Source organism: Moschus berezovskii, chromosome 12, assembly GCF_049115385.1.
Source record: "Moschus berezovskii isolate FMDL1 chromosome 12, NW_MosBer_1.0, whole genome shotgun sequence".
Taxonomy (NCBI): Eukaryota; Metazoa; Chordata; class Mammalia; order Artiodactyla; family Moschidae; genus Moschus; species Moschus berezovskii.
In genome coordinates this window covers 13,953,129-13,972,970 of record NC_142471.1, presented here as the reverse complement: position 1 = coordinate 13,972,970, position 19,842 = coordinate 13,953,129, and the positions used below count along the sequence as shown (strand labels likewise).

Below are 19,842 nucleotides of genomic sequence, written 5' to 3'. Positions count from 1 at the left end.
TGTTATGAAGTGGACCCTATTAGTATTCTGTCATATTTGGGGAAGCGGAAGCAAGGAGAGCCAGATGGTAAGTAGTAGGATCCGAATTAGAATCCAGGTGACTTCCCTGGCAGTTCTGTGGTTAAGACTCCATGCTTTCATTGCAGGGGGGTGCAAGTTCCATCCCTGACTGAGAAACTAAAATCCTGTGTGCTGTGTGGCATGGCCAAAAAAGTTAAAAAGAAAGAGAATCCGGAAGGTCATAATCTAGGCCTCTAGGCCACAGACAGTGGCCTCGGGGTGAGACTAGTTGGGGAAGGTGAGAAGAGAATGCAGGAGAACTGAAGTTGGGAGTTGACATTTCCTACCTTCCCAAGTCCCTCCGCTGTTAACTCACCCCATGTTCTCCAGGAGCTTGCTAAGTGTCAGCAAGGAGGTGGTCCTGGAACACGACACAAAAATTAGCAGACTGCATGGGGCAGGTAAAGCCACAAGGTGTCCACGGTGGGTTAAAACAGAGCCTGTTTTTCATCAGCCAGTCAGGAGTCTTTAGCAAGCCAGGACAGATCCCTGGACCCTCCAAATTCACAGCTCTTTATGCCTCAGCAAAACAGAGTCAGTTGGGAGGAAACCCATAGTCAGTTTTGTTTTCTCCAAGCAAAGTGCTACAGAATTTTTTTTTTTTTTTAACTTTTCGGCCCAACCACACAGCTTGTGGAATCTTAATTTCCTGACCAAGGATGGAACCTGTACCCCCTGCAGTGGAAGCACAGATCCTTAACCACTGGACTGCCAGGGAAGTCCCTACTGAAGTTTTAAAATATATATATTTATTTATTTATTTGGTTGTTCTGGGTCTTGGTTGCGGCATGCGGGATCTTCAGTTGTAGCATATGGGATTTAGTTCTCTGGTCCCCAGGCCCCCTGTGCTGGGAGAGTGGAGTTTTAGCCACTGGACCATCAGGGAAGTCCCTACAGAGGTTTTTATGTATAAGAAAATATACATTACATATATGAAGGAGACCTGGGAAATACACTCACCAGGAGAAAGGGAAGGGCAAAGAGACAATGGCTGCCAGGTTTCAGAAGCTGTAAATCTGGACCTGCCACAGCAGAGGTGGCACCTCAGCCTGTTCCAGGGAAAGTCCTGAAATAAGCTAATTTGTACTAATGAGTCTCAGAAAGGACTAGGAATTAGCATGCCAGGACCTTCTGAAAGGCGTATTTATTTGGAGGGACTGGAGGACTACCTGGAAGTCCACGGGAACAGCAGGGCTTTTCCTGTTTGGTGGGTCTTCCCACCTGCGGCAGCCTTCTGTGTGTCTGTGTCTCCGAATGTTGCTTGGTGTTGCTTTCTGAATTTGTCTGAGACTCTCTTTCTGTCTCTCTCTCATCCCTCTGGGTCTCTTTTAAGTTGTTGTCATCTTTATTTCTGTATCTTTGTTATATCCACATGTCTCTCAATGCCTCCCTGCCTTAGTTTCTCTTTGACATTACTGTCCCTCCAGGCCAGGCCCAGAAACTGCCCTCAGGCCACAGCCCCACCAGGCCTGAAGCCAGTGGTCAGGTCATCATTTCACTTACCCAGGGGCCTTTCTGTGGCCTGGCCTCTGGCAAGAAAGTGTGTGGGATCCCAAGGTGGTTTTCATCTGGGGAGACAGGGAGGAGTCCACCCCTAAAAGCCACTAGGTGGCAGTCAAGGACTGCTTCCGCATTGGTTCTTCCCCTCTGCAGCTCCCACTGGACACTCTCAGGTTAGTGAGAAGTAGATTTTGGGAGCAGCAGATTTACTCTACCCTGAAGTTGCCTTTACAAATCAGGAGTAGCCCATTAATTCTCATGATACCTAAAATTTATAAAGTTCCTAGTGCACCAGATGTTTCCTTGTTGGGCCCCAGTTTCCTCTACTCTAACTTGGGGTGTGAAGAAAGCTGATCGCCGAAGAATTGATGCTTTTGAACTGTGGTGTTGGAGAAGACTCTTGAGAGTCCCTTGTACCGCAAGGAGATCCAACCAGTCCATTCTAAGGGAGATTGATCCTGGGTGTTCATTGGAAGGACTGATGCTAAAGCTGAAACTGCAATACTTTGGCCACCTCATGCGACGAGTTGACTCACTGGAAAAGACTCTGATGCTGGGAAAGGTTGGGGGCGGGAGGAGAAGGGGACGACCGAGAATGAGATGGCTGGATGGTGTCACCGACTCTGTGGACATGAGTTTGAGTGAACTCTGGGAGTTGGTGATGGACAGGGAGGCCTGGCGTGCTGTGATTCATGGGGTCACGGAGAGTCGGACACGACTAAGCGACTGAACTGAACTGAACTTGGGGTAAATCCACCTGGGGAGGTAACTGAGATCAACCTAAGTGCCCAGTGCCTATGGAATGCCATTACTATCACATTCTTGTATTTTTCATTCATTCTTTTTAAAAAAAAATTATTTATTTTGGGCTGTTCTGGGTCTTCATTGTTGTGTGGGCTTTTCTCAAGTTGCAATGCACAGGCTTCTCATTGCAGTGGCTTTTCTCGTTGTGGAGCATGGGCTCTAGGGCACATGGACTTCAGTAGTTTCAGCTCCCAGACTCTAGAGCACAGGCTCAATAGTTGTGGCACACGGGTTTAGTTGCTCCTCGGCATGTGGGATCTTACCAGATCAGGGGTTGAACCCAGGTTTCCTGCATTGGCAGGCGGGTTCTTTACCACTGAGTCACCAGGGAAGCCCTTCTTATCCATTCTTACCCCTGGCTGGTGCTCTCCCCATGGGTCAGTGCGCCCACTGGTACTCTTGATACGGGACTTGACAGGACTGTCTTCAGCTTGACCTGGCTGAAGCTTTTGGTGGGAAAAGCTTGTCTTCATAACATTCAGGTGCCTTAGCAACTACACTTAACTAACCATTAAGTATCTGATTATATGTTTATTGAATCACTCTATACATCTTGTTTATCAAGAAATGTGAAAAATATATTTTCCTATGTAAATAGTGTCAACTTAGACATTATATTTATCTAACTACTGGATATGCAAATGGCTGTCTTTACCAATCTACAGAGAAAAATCTGTATATTTACTATGCATGGGCTTCCCTGGTGGCACAGTGGTAAAGAATCAACCTGTCAATGCAGGAGACATAAGGGATGTGGGTTCAATCCCTGTTGGGAAGATCCCCTGGGGGAGGAAATAGCAACCCACTTCAGTATACTTGCCTGGGAAATCCCATGGACAGAGGAGCCTGGCAGGCTACAGTCCATGGGGTTGCAAAGAGTCGAACATGACTGAGTGACTGAGCATGCACGTACTAGGCATATGTATACCATTTCTCCACTTAGAATTAATTTAAGCGCTATTCTACACTTCTTCTTCATTTTAAAAAATATTTATGTAACCACTATACCTGTCTAACATAATTTTTATTAAAGTAGTCTTCGTTTCTGTCCGTCGGGAGATAGCTGTAATACATTTCTTGTATAGATGGCAGATTCTGTTTTATGAAACGTTTTATATGCTTCATGCTTCATATTGCTGACACGTGTGTGCATTTCCAGCACTCTGCATGAGGACCTAGTCCGTCCAGGCTGTTGTTGTTGATCATTATGAACCTGAGTCTTTGGGGCCTTCAAAGCAATCAGCCTAAATTATCATCGTATATCACATGTCTTTATTTAGCACTTATGTATGCATGTCCCCCGGAGAAGGCAATGGCAACCTACTCCAGTACTCTTGCCTGGAAAATCCCACGGATGGAGGAGTCTGGTGGGCTGCAGTCCATGGGATCGCTATGAGTCGGACATGACTGAGTGACTTCACTTTCACTTTTCACTTTCATGCATTGGAGAAGGAAATGGCAACTCACTCCAGTGTTCTTGCCTGGAGAATCCCAGGGACAGGTGAGCCTGGTGGGCTGCCGTCTATGGGGTGCACAGAGTTGGACACGACTGAAGTGACTTAGCAGCAGCAGCAGCATGCACGTCCCCATTGTGTTCCATGTTCTTACCAAAGGTCCCTGTCCTCTGTGCCCTTCTCATGCAGGATAGACTCTTAGATGATGTGGCCTTTGGTGGCAGCAGCTCAGCAGGCCAGCGTGACATCCGCATGGCTCACGGCAGCTCCAAGGACACCACATGCACTTGACTAACACTCTCCCTTCCAAAGCTTACCTGTACTTCTCACTTTTCACTGCCCTATCCTTTTCTTTGGGAAGGTTTTCTCTCATGGTCGGAGGAGGAGCGGTGTCCCAGGGCAGGTTACAGAGGTCACACATCATCTGGGGGCTGTAGGGGAACATAATTCACCTCTCCAAAACATTTTTCTGGTATGTGGATGATAGCTGAAAATAGTCAAGAACCGAAAGACTCTGGAAGAAGCTCTGGCCCTGCCCTTCACCTTCCCAGTCCACATTCAGCCTGTTCTAGCATGAACAGGAGTTCAAGGTGAGGTAGACCAACAGAAATGAGAGTTCATGGGGAACAGGTCAATAACCATCTCGGGACTTCCCTGGCGGTCCAGTGGCTAAGACTCCGCACTCCCAATGCAGGGGGCCTGGGTTAGATCCCTGCTTATGGAACTAGATCCCACATGCTGCAACTAAAAATCCTGCATGCCTGTTTTCACCTCACAGTTATGGGGTCAGGAGTCCTGGTGTGCCAGGCAGGGTTCTCTGGCAGGGTCCCAGGGGTCAAGTCAAGGTGTGGGCCAGCTGGTTTCTTATCTGGAGGCTCTGAGCAGGAATATTTCTAAGCCCAGTTGAGTTATTGGCATAATCCAGTTCCTTGGGGTTGTAGGACTTGCAGCTCAGGGGCAGAGAGAGGTCCTTGAGGGTAGTGGTCAGTGAAGTCCCAGAGCCCACCTCTCTCCCAGGGGCCTCAGCCCCTAAGCCCCACCCACACACAGCAGACCACCGTGGTCTCCATGGTGATAGTAAACAAACCTCAGCTTTCATCTGGCTACTCTTTTCATCTCTCAAGTATAACCCAGGGAGATGGAATTGGAGGTGAGATGAGGTCTGGTGCCCAGGGCAGCAGGCACTGGGAGGACAGGGTGGGGCTACTAGCCTAGATGGAAATGGAGGGATGTGCGGAGGGGGCCTTGAGGGTCCTGGGTCCCAGAGCAGAGTTTAGAGCTCAGATCAGTACACCCTGGTCCTTCACTGATGTCACTGCCTGCATCCACCTTGGCCTCCTTCCTTCTCTGCGTTCTGCCCCCTTGTATTCCACTCCTGTCCATGGATTAATAGCCCAGGGAGACGGACCTCCACAACCACCCTGATGATTTAAACATGACTCTGAGCTTGGAACTGACCTTGGCACTGCCTTTCATGCTCCTACTCCATGTGTGTTAGTTGGTCAGTCGTGTCCAACTCTTCTGGACTCCATGGACTGTAGCCCGCCAAGCCCTCCAGGCTCCCCTGTCCATGGAATTTTTCAGGCAAGAATACTGGAGTGGCCATTTCTGCTTCTGGCCAGTTCACTCTCCCAAAACATCCTCCTTGCCCTGACTCTGTGAAAACTTGGTTTCAGTTTGACTAACCTGACAGAAGCAATCAGGAGGGAAGCTCTGGGCTGCCCTCCAGGGTGAAGTCTTCTGCTCCTCCAAGTGACCTCATTGCCTCTCCTTGCTCAGAGACATGTTCCTCCACTCCTGCAGTTCCTCTGTCCTCCTCCACTGAAACATTCCCATCAGTAGGAAAGCATGACCCCACTGGTCTTTCTTGACCTAGCAGATATTTCATGGATGATCATTTCTTTCTCTTTGAAGTATTCATAGTTTTTTCCTTGGCCTCCAGCACCACTGTCCCATGGTTCTCTTACCCCACTGGCTGGTCCTTCTTGGACTCCTTTGCTGGTTGCTGCTCACCCTCATGACCTTTTAAAGTTGAAATGCCCAGGGATCAGTCTTTATAATTATTCTCTAAAATATAACATCCAGTGCCTGGGGGTCTTTATCCTTCCTCACTGAAAGATCATGATTCTAAATTTCTCTTCTTGGACCAGGGATCAAATCCACGTTCCCTGCATTGGCAGGCAGATTCTTATCCTGTGGGCCACCAGGGAAGTCCCACACACAGCTCTTTGCAGAGCTCATTGCCTACTCTTCCCCTCCAGCCTCCCCTGGCCTCTTCAGCATGGCCTCTCTCCCAGCTCCTGTAACAGAGTCTATTAGACACTGCCAGGCCCTCAAGCTGCCACTTGGATTCTTCTTCCCTTTCTGAAAAATGTCCTACACATGTCTGTTCCCACCACACCACTCCCTTTCTGTCCTCCCCCAACCCCAGCGTTCCTGGGAGCCACTTTGTCAAGGCTGTTCCTGGCCCTTTCATCTCTTTTTTTATTTTGGCTGTGTGATGCAGTTTACAGGATTAGTTCCCTGACCAGGGATCGAACTTAGGGCCCCTGCAGTAGAAGTTTGGAGTCCTAACCACTGGACTGCCAGGGAAGTCCTGGCCTTCGTTCTTGAACTCCTGAAACCTCACAATGGGCAGAGTGGCTTGGCATCTAGGGTCATGGGTTTGGGTGCCAACTCAGGTTCAGGTCCTGACCCAAGCACTTCTAAGCTGCATTGTTTTGGGCCCGTTACTTCCCCTGGGAGGATATTCCTTTCCTGAGAGAGGGAGATGAGGGCACATCACCCACACTTAGGATGAGCTGAGGTGGAGGTGCCTGGCAGCTAGCACTCGATACATGAGTGTTTTACTGGAGGACTTTGCCTCCTCCCTGACAACCTCACTGCTGGGCCACCGATGGCCTGACTTTGGCTTAGTCCCAGAATTTCTGGAGGCTCCTTCCCTGAGAAAATACAGCAGGATCTTTTTTTTTTTTTAAGTATTTATTTGTCTTGGGTCTTAGTTGAGGCATGCAAACTCTTAATTGCAGCGTGTGGGATTTAGTTCCTTGTTCAGTCGCTAGGTTGCGTCCGATTCTTTGCAACCCCATGTACTGCAGTACACCAGGCTTCCCTGTCTTTCACTGTCACCCAGAGTTTGCTTAAATTCATGTCCATTGAGTCGGTGATGCCATCCAACCATCTCATCCTGTGTTGTCCCCTTCTCCTCCTGCCCTCAATCTTTCCCAGCATCAGGGGCTTTTACAATGAGTCCGCTCTTCCTATCAGGTGGCCATAGTTTTGGAGCTTCAGCTTCAGCATCAGTCCTTCCAGTGAATATTCAGGTTCTTTGACGGGGGATTGGACCTGGGTTCCCTGCATTTAGAATGCAGAGTCTTAGCCACTGGACCACCAGGGAAGTCCCTAGCAGGAGCTATTTTTGTACCTTTGTTCAGACAGTAAAGAACCCACCTGCTATGCAGGAGCTGCAGGACACATGGGTTCGATCCCTGGGTAAGGAAGATCCCCTGGAGGAGGGCATGGCAACCCATTCCAGTATTCTTGCCTGGAGAATTCCAGGAACAGAGGAGCCTGGCGGGCTACAGTCCATGGGGTTGCAGAGTCGGGTATGACTGAAGTGATTAACATTAATACACTGATTAGTGGAGGCACTGAGAGCCCTGGGCCATGGCCAGGGCCACAGAGCTTGATTTCAGATACGCACAGCAGTAAGTGGCAGCTTGCAGCAAGCAGCAGTGAGCAGTTGCAGGGAGCAAGATCTTAGTTCCCAGCCTGGGAACTAAAAGGCTTTTACAACCACTAGACCACAGGACCAGTGACTAGGGTCTAGACCCCTAGTTCTTGCCTGCCTTGTCAAGAAAGAATTCAGGCAAGGAGGCAGAAAGTAAAGAGAAAAGTCAGTTTATTGAAAAAGAAAAGTACATATACGACAATGCACAGGCAAACTCAGAGACAGAGTTGCACCTTTGGGAGGTTTAAATTCCTTATAAGAGAGAAGTTTTTCAGGTCTTTTCCTTCAGGCCAATCATTTCCTTTTGCTCCCCCGACTAGTTAATCTCAGGACCCTCCCCTTAGTTGTGCATGCACCCCCTCAGCCAAGATGGATCTGGATGTGAAGGCATCTGGGAAAAGTAAGACTCATTATGGCCTGACATTGTCCCCTGACTCTTGACCTTCAAGGACCCTTTCTTCGAATTTGTAGTGTCTCCCTTGTCTCAAGAAGGTAGGGAGTGGAGATCCCTTAATCCGTTACTCAAACAGGGTTTTGTTCTTCATTCTCGCCATGACTGTTATCTTAAGGTGTTTGCAAGAGACAAAGCTTGGCTATTTACCCTGTTTCTACTGTTACTTCCATTTCGGAGGGCAAATAGAAGGTTGACTGTAAACGCCTTACCTGGAATCCACCTAGCTCCTATCTCAGGAAATGCAAACAGGAGGCCAGTTGTAAATGTCTAACCTGAAGCCTGTCTGTCTCCTGCCTCAAGCTGACAGCAGTAGATCCAACATCAAAAACTGACCCCTTGATTCAAGGGCACCGCTTCTCTGCTCTGCTTCAGACTCAGTCCAGGTACACAGCCCTCCCTCCAGCCCTCATCTAGCATCTAGGAGCCGTGTAGACATAGGCCGGGCGCCCCCTGCCCCCTGGGTCTGGGCCTTCAGGACACATTTGTCTGAAGTCCTGTGGGTGCCCTCCACCAGCCCTGCCGTGGCCTCCCCAAGTGCTGCTCCTCTCACACTCCTTTCTCCCTTGTGCATTCCTGCTTCCTCATTCTGACGCTCCCGAGGTTGTGAAAGCAGTCCTTTGGGCACCTTGCGCAGCCCCAGGAAATTCGTGCTTCTACCCACCTCTGATCCGCCTCCTGCTCTTGCTCTTCTGGTCTTTCTGGCTGAACTGGGTGCAAAACTGTACTGCTGCCTCACCCCCACTCTCCGTCCAGTTTCCAGGCTGGCTGCCCCCAGTTGTCTCTCAGATCTCTCTGTCCCCTCGATGCCCTGGGGACTTACCCTCCTCCCACAGCTTATCCTTTCCCAGACTTGCTTGGCCGCTCTCCCCTCCACATCAGATGGAGTTTTCTCAAGCGTTGCTCTAACCATGCCCGGTCCCTGCTGGAAGCCTCCCGGGGCTTCCTCCTTCCTCCCCAATCACGCCCAGCTCCTCAGCTCCAGCTTCAGCGTCTCCCTGCCCGCTTGATCACTCCCTGCCTATTCCACCCCCTCTCCAGCTTCTCACCAACACCCAGCGTTTGCTCCAGGCTGTCAGATGCCTCTTCAACCTCACCGTATGCTCAGGCCGACTGTCTGTCTCCTTCTCTTGTCCGCATCTCCAGTGCTGGCAGTCAGCCTGGCCCTCATGGCATTTGGAATTGGAGGTGTGTCACCAGGTGTGTCCACAGTCCAGGGTGGAATGTGCTGGAAGGGACATTCAGAGGCCTGTGGTGTGTTGGACCATGGAGGACTGCAGGGCAGGATTGAGGCAGGAGATAGATGGGCTCCAGGATGGGTATTTACAACTAGCCTCCTGGTTACATTTCCAGGGATAAGAGGCAAGTAGGCTCCAGGGTAGATATTTATGACCAGCCTTCTGCCTACATTTAGAGATAAAACTAGCGAGAACAGGGTAAATAGCTGGACTTTGTTTCCTGTGGATTCTTTAAGTTAACAGCTAAGGCAGGGATGTGTGTGCGTGCTCAGTTGTGTCCTGAGCCTACTCTGGGACTGCATGGACTGCAGCCTGTCAGGCTTCTCTGTCCATGGTGTTCTCCAGGTGAGAATCCTGGAGTGGGTTTCCATTTCCTACTCTAGGGATCTTCCTGACCCAGGGATTGAACCCATGTCTGACAGAGAGGGGCTAAACCCTGTTTGACTAGAAGATCAAGAGGTTACATATTCCCCATCACTGGGGCAAGAGATCTACTACGGGAAAGTCTCCCGCAGGGGCGTGTCAAAAGGCAGAGGGCGACAGATCATAATGAGTCATGTCAACCTCCGCCTTCCCCAAGTCCTTGCGCTAAAATCCATCTTGGCTGAAAGGTGTGCGCACACATAGGGGAGGGTCCTGAGGCTAATCAGCCATGCGGTCAAAGCCAGAAAACTGGCCAGAGGGAAAGCAAAGATTTGGGAAATTGCCGCCCCCCCCCCCCTTAGAAAGGATTTAAACTTCCCACCGTCTCAGCTCTCACAATGACTCACCAGTGAGTCTGCATGTACTCTGCTTTTCTACTAAACACTTAACTTGCACGCTGCGGCACGCTTTCCTCTCTATCTTCCGTCTCCTTGTCAGAATTTTTTCAAGGCAGACAAGAACCAGGACCCAAGCTCTAGCAACTGGCTCTCATGGTCTAGTGGTTAGAATTTGATACTCTCACCACCACAACTAGGTTTTTTTTAAACTATTGATTATTGGCTACGCTGGATCTTCACTGCTGTGCGTGGCCTTTCTCTGGCTGCAGTGAGCATGGGCTACTCTCTAGTTGTGGTGCGTGGGTTTCTCATTGAGGTGGCTTCTCTTGTTGTGGAGCACAGGCTGGTGCGGGCCTCAGTAGCTCTGGCTCCCGAGCTCCAGGATACAGACTCAGTAGTTGTGGTACATGTGCTTAGTTGCTCTGGGGCATGTGGGATATTCCCAGACTAGCGATCAAAACTGTCCCCTGCATTGGCAGGTAGATTCCTAACCACTGCACTGCCCAGGAAGTCCTGCGACTGGGGTTTGATCCTTGGTCAGGGAACTAAGGTCTCGCTTCAAGTTGCTGCTCACTGCTAGCTACCATTCAAGTAGTGGCTGCTGTTGACTCCCAGCTGAGTCCTGCCCCAGGAACTACCTTTGGCCCAAGGCCACATCCCCTACCTGGGGCAGTCTACCTCCAGTGACACAGCAAGGCAATGCACGGGCAAAAAGGCTCCCATGCCTCAAGGCAGGACATCCCTGACCAGCCAGCCAGCCTCCAGAGCTTCTCTGTGGGCTTGAATGAGGCCTCTGGTGTCCTGGGTCACTCCTCCTCTGCCCATCCTGCTTTCAGCCATGTCTCATGGGTATTGTTCCCAAGAACACTAGCCAATAAACTTCCTGCATGCACATGGCCAGTTCAGTCTTCCCCAGGGATCGTGACCAAAGGCAGTCGGTTCCAGGGTGGGTCAAGGTAGGTGGGACCCTAAATGGGATTCTGGAGTTTCATTGCTGAGTGGTTGCCTAGTGAAAACCTCCTGCCCCCATCACTGATGGTGGGGATGTGTTGATGCCCATGGCATGCTGAGAATAAGTGAAATTGTTAACACTTCTGCTGGTGGTAAATTGGAATGGGAAAAAAAAATGCACTGGGGACATAGTATCTCAGGCTTCTGAGAGGTTCCAGGGCAGGACTAATTATAAGATCTGGAACTGAATGGCTGCTGTTGAGACCACTGACTAGGAAAAGACAACGAGAAGCTAAGTATGACTCATCACCAACAGGTAGTGAAATGTCAGAGTCAGAGGCTTTCCATGCTGTGTTTAAAGAGACACTTTTTTCCTGCTGCTAGAGCACTGAAAACGCTGAGAATTGGGCCCAGGGCTTAATTAGACCTAGAGCAAACGAGGAACTCTCAACCTTAGCAAGTTTCCCTTCCTGCGTTGGGACAGAAGTTCCCTGAGGCTTAGCATGGGGACATCTGAGCAGACAGTTGTACTGATTTCCACGAATGCTCTGTACCTGCAGAAGTGCCTTCCCTCCCTCTCATCATCCCCCCACCTCTAATCTGGTAATAACACCAAGTACTTGGGCTTCCCTGATAGCTCAGCTGGTAAAGAATCCGCCTGCAATGCAGGAGACCCCAGTTCGATTCCTGGGTCAGGAAGATCTGCTGGAGAAGGGATAGGCTACCCACTCCAGTATTCTTGGGCTTCCCTGTGGCTCAGCTGGTAAATAATCCGCCTGCAATGCAGGAGACCCCAGTTTGATCCCTGGGTTGGAAAGATCCCCTGGAGAAGGGAAAGGTTACCCACTCCAGTATTCTGGCCTGGAGAATTTCATGGACTGTGTAGTCCATGGGGTCACAAAGAGTTGAACACGACTGAGTGACTTTCACTTTTGAGCAGTGAAAATGCTGAGTCCTAACCACTGGACCACCAGGGAATTCCCAAGGTGGCCACTTTTCTTGCTCCATGAGTGTGTGCACTGGGGTTACTCAGTTTTCAGCTAGTGACTGGGGTGATCTGGGGCCCATGGTGGCTTCATTCATGTGCCTGGTGCTTTTGTTATGACCAGAAGCTGGGCTCAGCAAGTTCTCTCTCTATGCAGTTTCATGGGCTCTCAATATGGTATCTTTAGAAAGGTAGCAGAAATTCTTACCTGGCAGCTGAGAACCCCAAGGCTGTGTGTTCTGAGAGACATAAAGTGGATTCTAAAATCCTGAGCCCCAAATTGGCCTAGCATCACTTCCTCTATACACTGTTGGTCAAACCAGTTGAAGAACCTGACAGATTTAAGGGGAGGGGACATAGACCCCACTTCAGTATGGGAGAAGATCCAAAAAATTCATGGCACCTTTGAACTGCCATGGTGGCACAGCAAGAACCCTCTTAGAAAGGAGAGTCCATACTCAGACTAAGTGTCTATTCCAATAAGATCAAAGTGATTTTTCTTCCATGATATAAGCCGTCCAGCAGAATCAACTTGGCACTGTAGCCACTTTGCTCATGAGCCCATTGGGTGATGACAGGGTGGCTGAGGAAAGAAGCTGAATGGTAACCACAGAAGGGATCATCCTATCCCCTTGATTATTAAAATTCTCCTCTGCTGAAATCACACTTGGGTGAGCATTCACACAAGACACAAATGGTTTGGTTTTTGTTTTGCCTATTCAGAGAAGCAGATCCACGTACTTCTTCCCCAAACTTCACTGTCACCAATATTGCAATTGTGTTCCTTGTTAAACCCCTAAACAACCAGGTTCACTGTCATTCTTCAAGATCTATCTGTCTTTCACCTACGTCAAAAGAGTGAGCTGAATGGGTTTGTGGGTGGGAATCACCGCCACTCCAGTATCCTTCAGATCCTTGATGGTGGTAGTAATCTTTGCAGTCCTTCCAGGAACGTAGTGTTTCACTTTTTGTTTTTTAAACTGTTCTCCTGGTAGAGGCTGTTCTAGTGGCTTCCACTTGGCCTTTCCTATGATACCAACCCTCACTCCATAGATCAGGGAACCAATGTGAGAATTCTGTCAGTTGCCGAGCATGTCTATTCCAATTCTGCAACTTGGCAAATAACCATAGGGTAGCATCAGGGATTCACTGTAAGATGGACCTAAGCTAAAACTTCATTCAAAAATCGTGATCTTCAGAAATTACTTCAGAACCAATGTGCAGTAATTTCTGAAAAGTATGATTATCTTTACCCATTGCACTGTAATGACGCTGGCAAACAGCTTTTAGTCTTTTTGGGGAAGGCTGAGAGAAAGATTAACAATATCCGTGTTTGTTTTTGGCTCTCTGCTTCTCAGTTTCGCGTGTCCAAAGAAAAAAGTTTCTTTGCGGGGGTGTGGGGGATCAGGAGTGGCCAGCAGGATATTTTTGTTCTTCTGGAGGTCCCTTAAAGTGATGAGAAGGGGCAAACATCTCCCTCTATGACTTTGCCAGGCCCCAGAAATGAGGTTTCTACCTGAGCCTTAAATCCACGGCCCCTTCCGGCACTACCCACCTGGCGCCTCCATGCTCTCAGCCCATCCCCTGCCGGCCCCGCCCCGCACCCTACCGACCAATCCGAGGCTCCGATCCGGAAGCGTCACAGTGACGGCTTCGCAGTCCCGCCCATGGTGTTTCCATGGTGACAGTATTAGCCAGTGTGTATAGAGAGGCTCCGGAGAAGGCAATGGCACCCAACTCCAGTACTCTTGCTTGGAAAATCCCATGGACGGAGGAGCCTGGTGGGCTGCAGTCCATGGGGTCGCAAAGAGTCGGACACGCCTGAGCGACTTCACTTTCACTTTTCACTTTCATGCATTGGAGAAGGAAATGGCAACCCACTCCAGTGTTCTTGCCTGGAGAATCTCAGGGACGGGGGAGTCTGGTGGGCTGCCGTCTATGGGGTCGCACAGAGTCGGAGACGACTGAAGTGACTTAGCAGCAGCATAGAGAGGCTCACTTTCCTGAGAGCAGGCAACCTCGGGCAGCGAGACCCGCACAGGTACCTTAGGAGCAGGTGAGCGGCTGAGACTGAGTGGAAAACAGTTTCTTCAGAGGGCCCCGCGCCTCCCCCGCAGCCCTCCTTGTTGGTTAGTGAAAATTTTGGATTCACCCAGCGTGTCTCCTGGTTCCCTCATCTTCTCACGGGTACTCTGGCCTCTTCTTGTCTCCGAAACCAAAGCTGTCCTAACATTCGTGGCGTGCTCTGAGCAAAGTGTGCGGAGCCTCCTGAGGGCCGGTCCTTGTGTCAGGGAGTGGGCAGCCTGGCTCAGTGTTGACCATATCCGGAGATTTGGGGCAGGGGGCGGGGAGGGGGGCTGGTGTGTGGTTTGGGTGAGTTTTGTTCTGGGTAAATGGTGTGTGGAATTGTGGTGCCACCTGTGACCATGAAGGGCAGGAAGAGCTTGTTGGGAACGTGGACTTAGTCACGGTGGTTTAGAGGCTGATCTAACGAAGCCCACCACCGGTAATACCCATTTCAGCTTCTCCTTCTCACTCACATCTCCAAGCTTTCCAGTTTACTTCACCTTCACTCTTCTTTGAAGCCCTTGTCTCCTAAAAAATTATTCACAACCTTAAAGTTGAGGGCTTATTGCAGGAGCCTAAGAAGGGATCCCCCTATTGCTGCTGATCCCAATCTACTCTCCCCACATATTGGAGCATGTCACCTTGAACTTTCCCCCCACCCCATCCCTGCTCCTGAACTTCCCTGTCCTACTCACGCTGGCCCCTTGCAGTTTCCTGGCTTTGAAAACTGTTCCTCCTGCATGACTCACCTTCCCTGATCATTATATCTAAACCTGCCCCCTGGTCCAAGGCACTCCAAATAGGTAACATTCCAAAGTAAGGAATACCACTAGTAAGCATGTAAGGTAGTGTTCTGTCTCACAGTGCTGGTGGAATTACTAGTCTGGGTGCCTCACTTTCCTGCAGTAGGGACCATCAGCCACCATGACAGCATGGTGAGTGGCATGGACTTCCTATCCCTTGACACTGGGCTTGGCAGGGACTTGTTTTGAAACTCTTGTGGTTATGATGTGAGCAGAGACTTTTTCTCCTGTGTTTCTGCAGCACACAGAATGTATGCTGTTTCTGCAGCAGAAGAATATATGTGGGTTGTCATTGGTCCCAGGAGAATTAGAGACCCAGGGAGCAGACCTGAGCATACAGTGTTGACTGAAGTCCAGCCACCCCATGGGTGTATAAATGTGGGACAAAGTGTTTTACGCCATGGAAACTTTGTGGCTGTTTGTACACAGTATTCTGGCAATAACCAACCAATATACTTTTACAGGAACTTTTATACTTCAGAGAGAATTTTTCATCTATGAAACTGGCAGTGATATTTAGAGATATAGACTATGAAATGTGTTTGGGGACTTCCCTTGCAGTCCAGTGGTTAAGACTCCATGCGCTTCCAATTCAGGGGGTGTGGGTTTGATCCCTGGTTGGGGAACTAAGATCCCACATGCCTCTTGGTGTGGCCAAAAAATAAAATTTAAAAAACCCCAAAACTATGAAATGTGTTTTTGGTAAGGGCTCAGGAAACAGGAATGCCAATTTGTGGCCATATGTGTTAAAATTATTACACTAACCCATTGCTTCTATTACTAAAAACTTATTTTAAGAAACACTTAAGGGTCTTCCCTTGTAGTCCAGTGGTTAAGAGTCTGCTAATGCAGGAGACATAGGTTCAGTCCCTGGTCTGGGAAAATTCCACATTCCTCAGGGAAACTAAGCCCATGCACCATAACTGCTGAGCCTGCGCTCTAGGGCCTGCATGCTGCAACTACAGAGTCTGTGTGCCACAACAGCTGAAGCCCATGTCCTAGAGCCCGTGCTCTGCAACAAGAGAGGCTGCCACAAAGAGAAGCACACACACCGCACCTAGAGAAAACACACGCGCAGCAACCAAGACCCAGTCCAGCCAAAAAAGAGAGGGGCATGCACAGAGAATTATTATTATTGACAAGGATATTCACTAAAATGTTATTTCAAATGGTGCATGTGTACTAAGTTGCTTCAGTTGTGTACAACTCTTTGCGACCCTATGGACAGGGTTGATAAATATTCCCGACAGCCTGACAGGCTTCTCTGTCCATGGGATTTCCCAGGCAAGAATACTCAAGTGGGTTGCCATCTCTTAAGTCTTCTGCATTAGGAGGCAGGTTCTTTACCACCAGAACTACCTGGAAAGCCCATAAGTGAAAGTGTTAGTCACTCAGTCGTATCCAACCCTTTGCAATCCCATGAACTGTAGTCCACCAAGCTCCTCTGTCCATGGAATTCTCCATGCAAGAATACTGGAGTGGGGATTCCCTTCTCCAGGAGATCTTCTCAATCCAGGGATTGAACCTGGGACTCTTGCACTGCAGGTGGCTTACTGTCTGAGCCAACAGGGAAGCCCATTTCAAAGGGTAGTAAAATGTAAATGTTAGTAGGGGACATTGTTGTTTTATAACCCTCCAATGATAAGCACTAGGGCACTTCTGACATAGGCCTCAGTTATAGGGAATGTTTATCAGTGTGCCAGGCAAATATTAATAGCTCTCTGCATGAGAACTGGAACCCACTTTCACCCTCAGGCCTAACAATATGGAGTGAAGCTTGCCCACGGCAATTTGCTTGCCCACCCTGCTTCTGCCCAAAAGAACTGGAGACAACCAAGATAGGAATGTCAGGTTCTTCAGCAAGGAGGGGCCCACAGAGGGCTCCAGGCAGGAGCATAGCACTGCAAGGGGAAGGGCACACCATTGTTTTAGGGAAGCTCCAGAAACATGCCATAGTGACTTCACGAGTCCCTCCTGTATGGTCAAGTGGCCCTGGGTGAAGCACTTTCCCTTGATCTCATTTGATCTTCAGGTTGGGGCTGAGATGGACAGTGGTCACCAGAGCTCAAGGAACAATCTTCCCTGAGGTCTCTGGATGAAGATGACAGCTAACACCATGGGCACTCATGAGGCTATTCTTTTTTTGAACATATTAATTCATTGAAGGGTCATAACAAGGCAAGGGAAGAGGCTGTCTCACTATTATTCTATAGAAAGGCAGCGAGGCCACAGACAGCTTGTGGCAGAGCTGAGTCATGAACTCAGGAGTCGTCACTTGGGTTCCACACACTCGGGCCCTCTGGCCTAGATCCCAACTGGCTCCTGGGTCTGCCTCACTGGTTTTCAGCCCGACTCTCAAATGTCTTTTCTGCTTTACTGCGTGGTCCTGGGAAAAGGGCAGGCTGAGGGCTGGGAGTAAGTGAATTGTCCTGGCTGGCCACACTAGGGCCAAAATGTATGGTTTCCTCTTTTCTTTCTTAAATAATTTTTTAAAATTGAGTTACAATTCTCTTGCTTTACTTGCACAATTCAATGACTTTGGTATATTTACAGAGTTGTGTAACTATCACCACAGACATAGAGGTTTTTTGGGGGTTGCTAAACCCAGCATGTAGGACCTTAATTCTCCAACCAGGGTTTGAACCTGTACCCCCTATATTGGAAGAACTTAGCTTTGTCTTGGCTGCTGGACCACCAGGGAAGTCTCTATACGGTTTCTTCTTGATGCCAAGGCCGACTTTTAGGCAGGAATGAAGTGGAGGAGGATCCTGGAGGAGTGGCAGCTTCCAACCTCTCCCAGGCATGAGCCGGGCATCCGTCATCTTGTGGGGTAGGGGCTGGGGGCAAGGCACTCTGAGCTATCCCTGTCTTTGTTTCCCTCCCCTCCATAGCACAGGCATATCTATTCATGGAGTTCATCAGGCAGAGTGAGGGCCCTTGCCAGAAGATGTGATTCTGTTCCCCTGCACCCGGAAGACAAGGCAGTGCCAACACATGATGCAACGATGTGGCCATCTCTGTGGATTCCCGAAACACAGACAGGTCAGTTTCCCAGCCACACAGCCATGATTCACTTGCTTCTGTTCTGAACTCAGCGTCCTAGAAGCTCTCACTCGGTTCCCTGGGACAGTTTTACAGGTGATGTTAGCTGATGCTAAGAATCATGTACCCATGAGTCTTTCTTGTAGTGTCCTTTGTTGAGTATACAATTCAGTCCTTCCCATCCTGGCTTTGAGAGGATCGTTTGTTGGACATGCAGTTTCTGGCTCTTAGCTTAAAATTGGTCTTCAGGCAAGCCAGGCAGGAAAGCAGAGGCCATCTGCTGAAGACATGACTGCTTGACCTGGTTAAATTATTACAGTAACCAGCAATATCAGAATGAAGAAAAGTAACCTTTCAAGGGGTTTGATACAGAACTACTTCACACATGATCTTTCCCAGAGGCCTGAGCACCATGACATAGCCAGATCTTCTGAGTCACCCTGTAAAGCGTACAAATGCTAAAATTTTTTTAGTAAAACATTTTATTTATACTCTGTGCATTCTGCATATACAAAATTAACCTCCAAAAGGTTGAACTTCATTTTTAGATTTTAGAGCTTTTCCTAGCCTGCAGGCTGGATAAATGGGTCAGCAGGTCAGTTCTTTAATGTTGCTTTAATAAAATTGTGGAGCTAATTACATGTAAAGGATAATGCTGTGCCTCTCATTTCTAGAGTCTCTTACGTGTGACTGCTGTGACAGGTGGCAAGTGAAGGAGCAAAAATTTCTGGGGCTTTTGTTTATTCAGGAGGCATCAAGATAGATTTGGTGTAAAACCACATTGAGAGCACTGTTTTTTTCCCTGGAGTTTAGTGTCTGACCATAAGAAAGGCAACACTAAAAGGCTTGTCTGGACAGACTGACCTCTTGGTTGAGGCGGAATCCTAATTTCCTGGGAGGAAGACACAGATGATGGGCAGAGACTGTCCAGGGCATGTGAAGCCAGCCCTTTCAGGATACGGCACAAAGGGAGTAAGACTATGAAGAGAAGCAAGGGAATCGTTAACATTGAGGATCACGGTGAGCCCCTGGGTGGGTCTCAGGGATATGGCCACATCAGGAGCCAATGGTTCGCCCCCTCGAATTGCAACTCAGGCCAAGGTACACAGAGGACCCCTGAGATGATGGTGTGTCTACTTCATCCACTGAGACTTACTTAGTAATACACTGGCCCTACTTCTTAGTGTTCCGTTTTTTGTTAAAGTCTTTATTGAATTTGCTACCATGTTGCTTCTGTTGTTTATATTCTGGGTTTTTCTTCTTTTTTTTTTTTGGCTAGAGGCATGTGGGATCTGACCTCCCCTGCTGCTGCTAATGCTAAGTCACTTCAGTCGTGTCCGACTCTGTGCGACCCCATAGCAGCAATCAAACCCACATCTCCCTCATTGGAAGGCAAAGTCTTTAACCCTGGACAACCAGGGAAGTCCCCCTAGTGCTCTTGATGCCCTACCTTTATAACCTCTCATATATATAGTGTAACACTTATTCTTTCAAGATGAGAAAGACGATTACATATAAAAACTTGAATCACCACACAATCTACAAGCCTAGAATACAGCACTGACACTCACAGTCCTGATTCTCCCTGACACAAATGTCCTGTGCAAATCTGATCCAGGAAAAACTCAATTCCAAGATGAGATAAGGAAAAGAAACCAGCAAAGGATCACTTTGGAGGTCACTACAGGAGAGTTCCCCAGGCAAGAAGGCTGGAGTGGGCTGCCATTTCCTTCTTCAGGGGATCTTCCTGACTCAGGGATCAAATTCATATCTCTTGCATCTCCTGCATTGGCAGGCGGATCCTTTACCACTGAGTCACCCCAGGAAGCCCCCAGAAGAAGTCCAGGCAACACAAATGGATGAGGAGGGACTGCTGCCATGAGGCACATCTTGTGTTAAGTGAGAGTGGCTGATAGGATCCTCTCTGCAAACAGGAGACAAATATGGAGACACAGAGCTGAGGGGAAGATGGCAGGACCAAAGAGATGAACTGTGA

At 49.0% G+C, this 19,842-nt stretch overlaps 1 long non-coding RNA gene across 2 annotated transcripts in view; it reads left to right on the top strand.

Moving 5' to 3' along the window:
- The window catches only part of LOC129555832 (uncharacterized), a 92,704-nt gene that overhangs the window by 4,550 nt on the left and 68,312 nt on the right, over positions 1–19,842 (top strand). For both annotated transcript variants that reach the window (XR_016038728.1, XR_016038727.1), the window contains exon 2: positions 17,696–17,846. This is a non-coding gene — a long non-coding RNA (uncharacterized LOC129555832). The remainder of the gene's footprint in view (positions 1–17,695; positions 17,847–19,842) is intronic.